The 5,155-nt window shown below is 38.0% G+C and overlaps 1 protein-coding gene and 2 pseudogenes across 3 annotated transcripts in view; 2 read left to right on the top strand and 1 right to left on the bottom strand.

Moving 5' to 3' along the window:
- The window catches only part of NR6A1 (nuclear receptor subfamily 6, group A, member 1), a 348,076-nt gene that overhangs the window by 104,190 nt on the left and 238,731 nt on the right, over positions 1–5,155 (top strand). The window lies entirely within an intron of this gene.
- LOC102850748 lies at positions 12–383 on the bottom strand (annotated as a pseudogene).
- LOC102850334 lies at positions 3,674–4,621 on the top strand (annotated as a pseudogene).

Raw genomic sequence — 5,155 nt, forward strand, 5'->3', positions numbered from 1 at the left:
TTTATTTAAGTTCAGGCCTTGACTGCGTATTTCTGCAGTGGGTACAGGTGCTCTTTTCGCTGCTGCTTCTTGGTCTTCAGATTCTCCTCATGCTTGTTGAGCCTTCGGCGCATGGCACGTGTTTTCTTGGGCGGCAGATCCAGGGGTTTGTACTTCTTGCCCTTATAGTATTTTCTGAGGTTCTCCTTCTGAGTCTGGTTAATAACAGTGAGAACACGGGCAATGGATTTTCGGACAACTCGGATTTTGGAGAGCTTAGAAGCCGCACCGTCTGGCACTTTGGCGACGCGCAGCTGGGAAAGCTCCACCTTCAGATCGTCCAGCTGTTTTAACAGCTCCTCCTTCTTCTTTCCGCGAAGGTCCCGAGCCTTGATTTTGGCCATGGCTAAGCGATAGAACCTTGCCTATTTCTTTTTTGGTGTTCACCAGACACTTGTATCCTAGCCAAGACAATTTGGCATGTCCTCTGTTTCAGTTAGTTCCTTGAACAGCCTTGTTAATAGACCTGGAAAGTAAGCCATAGTATTTTAAATGGGGAAAAAAATTATTAAATACGTTTTTAAAAATTTATTATGATTTTTATCTGCAAATATATATCATTAATAGTTCTGAAATATCTGGCAGAACATATACTGAATAGGATCATGCATGGGAGAGGTTGAATTGGTATATTTTAGTTTTTTTAAAAAGTAATTTTTTATTGATTACATAGTATTAAAATTTTTTCATCTTTGAAAAACAAGCTAAAATGAAAATACTTATTTTGAAATGTCTCTTCAATTCCCTACACATGTCCTGCTTTAGTTCTATCTCAGCTCATTTGTCCAGCATATTTGTTTTAGCTTTTGCCTCATTTCTTTCTTCCTTGATGAATTCTCCCAAAATTTTAATTTTCTCTTTTTAGATCTCAGTACTTAAAATTACTCTATTGCATTAAGTCTGAATTTTCAGCCTGACTCCCAAAGATCTGTAATTTGTTCTTTTATCTTTCCTATGCTGTACCCTATGACTTTGTAAGAGAGTCTCTGGACTGTTACTCCTGTTTCTTAATACATGTCGCATATATCCTCTGATCCATTAAATTATTCATTTTATACGTCCAGCTATAGAAAACATAATTAAATTCACATAATTGTTGCTATTCATGAATTTTGTTCAAGAAAAATGACATAGGATTTTGGTGGTTGAAATACATAATTGTTTCACTGGCATTGTTAACGCAGATATCAGTTACAACATTTGGAAAGGACCCTGGATAAACACTGAGATACTGAATAAGAAAAACAAAGTAGGGAGGCTTCACACACTTTCAGATTTGAAGACCTACTACTTATCCATAGTAATCAGAAAATTACTTGTTGTTGTTATTATTATTGTTGGTACAATGATAGGTATGTTGGATAGGGGAATAAAACTGAAAACCCAGAAATAAATCCATCTGTATGTGGGCAACCAACCCTTGATAAAGAGGTGAAATCCATTTAATTGATGAGGGGGACCTCTTCTTAATTAATGGTGCTGGATAAATTGATTATTCATTTACACAAAGCAGAAACAACATTGTTGACACTGTACAAAACACCATATACAAAAAATAAGGAACTTTGGAGTGTAAGTCAAAATAATAAAGGTCATCAAAGAAAAAATTAGACAAACTAAGGAGCCCTCAGCTATGGCTTAAATAGAATATAAAATATAATTGCCATAAAAACAAGTAAGGATAAAGTAGATGACTGGGACCTCCTAAAGATGAATTTTTTTTTCTTCCAGATTAATAGAATTTTATCACAAGAGTCAGATGCATTTTGAAATCAGATGCATAGGACTTGACTGGCCTCATTTCTGTAGCAGAAAACTCCTATCACTCACCAGCCTTCTGAACAGTTACTTTTTGGAGACATTGATACCATCCAAAAATTTTCTGATAGCCTTGTTTTTAACTGTTGTGGCTTGCTGAATCAAAGCACCTGAATTTGATACAAACTCAATGTCATTTCCTTAAAGAATGAATTCATCTTTCTGGGCTTGATATACTGAACAAACAACACCTGGTCTCATTTGAACTCTCGAAATGCATTTTTCACCCAAGTTTTGAATTTCAACCAGAGGTTCACTCTCTTGAATCACAACATTAATGGGGAAATGAGCATACACAGAATACATTTTGTAACGAAAGCCCAGTGTAACACCCTTGATCATGTCTGTATCTGGCTACAGATGGTATGAACAGTAGCCAGTTCCTTCCTGTTTCCTCACCATTTGTCCACATGAAGCCTCTTCTTTTTCTTTTTGAGGAGACTGAGTTCTACATTGATGTGATTGAAGTCCCTCTGCAAGGTTCCTGTGGGCCTCTCACTGTGCAGCCTGTCAGAGTAATGTCAACATTCTCTGGAATGTCGACAGTCTGGTTGCTGAGAATGGTCTTCATTCTCGCAGTTAATGTGGCAAAAAGTAAAAATGAAATCTTTATATAATTAAAAAAAATGTCCAGGAAGGTAAGAGGGCCTAGAGATTGGAAAAATAAAAGTTTATTAATGGCACATCTGATAAGGGATTCATCTCTAAAATTTATAGAAAATACCACCTCAACAGTAGAGAACAACCTCATCAGAAAATGGGCAGAGGATATAAATAGGCATTTCATTAAAGATATTCAGATGACCAATAAACATTAAATTCTCAGTTTGATGGCTGTGAGAGATGGAAATCAGAACATATGAGATACTGCCTCACCTCAGCAAAAATACCAGTCTTCAGTGAGACATTAAACTACAGATGTTGGCAGTGGTGTGGAGAGTTTGGAATGCTTATTCACTGTTGATGATAATGTAAATTGGTGTGACCACCGTGGAAAGCAGTTTGACACTTTAAGAAGTTTGATAATAGGAATACCATTTGATTCAGTAATCCCAGTCTTAGGTATATATCCTAAAGAATTAAAGAGCTGTGGTACCAAGAAGTCTGTCTACACTATTTATAATAGCAGAGAGTTAGAAACAACCCAAATGCCCATCGATAGAAAAATGGCTGAAGAAAACGGATAACAGTCACACAGTAGAATATTACACATCACTGAAAAATAATAAGGAATTAATGAGATACTGCAAAATATGGGTGAAATTAGGATAATTATGTTGTGACACAAGTTAGACTCAAAAGGCAGTTGTGATGCAAGATTGAATTTAAAAAACCAAGAAAATGCAGTGTTATTTCTTTTTTATCCTTATTTCACTTTTGGAAATGACAGTGGAATTGGCAAAAATATTGATAATAAATAGTCTCATTTGTTCCTTATTTTAAAAAGAAAGACTTGGGAGGCAGAGCGCGTTGGGGGGGGGTGTGTGTGAAACTGACACTTTGGGCCAGTCTCTATGGGGTCGCTAGTGGCTGCACGTCACCGCGCTGCCGGCACATCATGCCTGCTCGACGCTCCTGGTACAAAGTAAAAATCACTGTTTCTTCACTGGAGGGTGAACATTTATAGAATTGATTTCATGGATCTGGTAACATGGCCAAAGAAGCTGGTCTAAAATTGAAGCCAATGGAGAACTCCAGGTCTTTATAGACCAGAATCTTAGCCCTGAAAAAGGTGTGGTCTCCTTAATAGCTGTTCATCCGTCCACAGTAAAGACTCTTGAAAAACAACTCCTGCCTAAAACCTTTGGATAGTCCAATGTCAACATTGCACAGCAAGTGGAAATGCAGCAGAAAAGGGGAAAAGAATGGCAAAGGTCTGAGGCATTTTTCAATGAAGGTTTGTGAGAAGGTCCAGAAAAAAGGAACCACTTCATACAAAGAAGTGGCCGACATATTGGTTGCGGAGTTCAGTGCTGCTGACAACCATATTTTACCAAATGAATCAGCTTATGACCAGAAGAATATAAGATGATGAGTCTATGATGCCTTAAGTGTCCTAATGGCCATGAACATTATCTCTAAGGAGAAGAAAGAAATCAAATGGATTGGTCTGCCTACTAACTCGGATCAGGAATGTCAGAATTTAGAGGTAGAGAGACAGAGAAAACTTGAAAGAATAAAACAGAAACAGTCTCAGCTTCAAGAACTTATTCTACAGCAAATTGCCTTCAAGAATTTGGTACAGAGAAACCGCGAGGCAGAGCAGCAAGCCAGCCGGCCACCCCCCTCCAACTCCGTCATCCACCTCCCGTTCATCATCGTGAACACCAGCAAGAAGACCGTGATCGACTGCAGTATTTCTAATGACAAGTTTGAATATCTGTTTAATTTTGACAACACGTTTGAAATCCATGATGACATAGAAGTATTAAAGCGAATGGGAATGGCTTGTGGACTAGAATCGGGAAACTGTTCAGCCGAAGACCTTAAAATTGCGAGAAGTTTGGTACCTAAAGCTCTGGAACCTTATGTGACAGAAATGACTCAGGGATCAATCAGCGGTGTATTTGTCACATCCTCGGGTTCAACTTCAAATGGCACAAGGCTTTCTGCCAGTGACTTGACCAGTGGGGCGGATGGGATGCTGGCCACAAGCTCCAATGGTTCTCAGTACAGTGGCTCCAGGGTGGAGACTCTAGTGTCTTACGTCGGAGAAGATGACAACGACGACGATGACTTTAATGAGAATGACGATGATGACTGATTTTTCTCAGCTTGTAGATTCCCCTTCTCTCCATCAAGGTCTGTCTGCTTCAGCAAGAAGAAGAAAAAATTGTTTAAGGAGTAGAAACTTTTTTTTAAAAAATGTTATTCCTTTATTTCTTTTTGGCCTTCCCCCAAAAAGATACTGGTAAGCTATTGAATTTAGATATGCACCTCTAATAAGCAAGGAAGGATTGTTTTTCGTAGGATTTTTTAAAATGTGGTGTGGACATGTGTTTTGATACCAAGTGTGCCATGCAGAATCTTTGTTTACTTTCTAGGATTTTTTTTTAAAAATTTTCCTCCAATTCAAGAGTTCGTTTTTAAATTTTTTTCCACCCCCTTAACAATTCATGCTGAGTTTACTGAAGAAACTGTACTTCCATCCACATCAATGAAAATAAAACGCTGAGATGAACTGGCATGGGGCATTTTGAGTCGGATGACCATATGATGTATTACTCTGGAGATGAAAAGGTGAGGAAAAATGGAGTTGCTTTCATAGTTAAAAAAGTCATTGCTAGATCCATCTTGA

The sequence above is a fragment of the Elephantulus edwardii genome, unplaced genomic scaffold (genome assembly GCF_000299155.1).
Source record: "Elephantulus edwardii isolate Elephantulus edwardi_28Jun2011 unplaced genomic scaffold, EleEdw1.0 scaffold00116, whole genome shotgun sequence".
Lineage (NCBI taxonomy): Eukaryota > Metazoa > Chordata > Mammalia > Macroscelidea > Macroscelididae > Elephantulus > Elephantulus edwardii.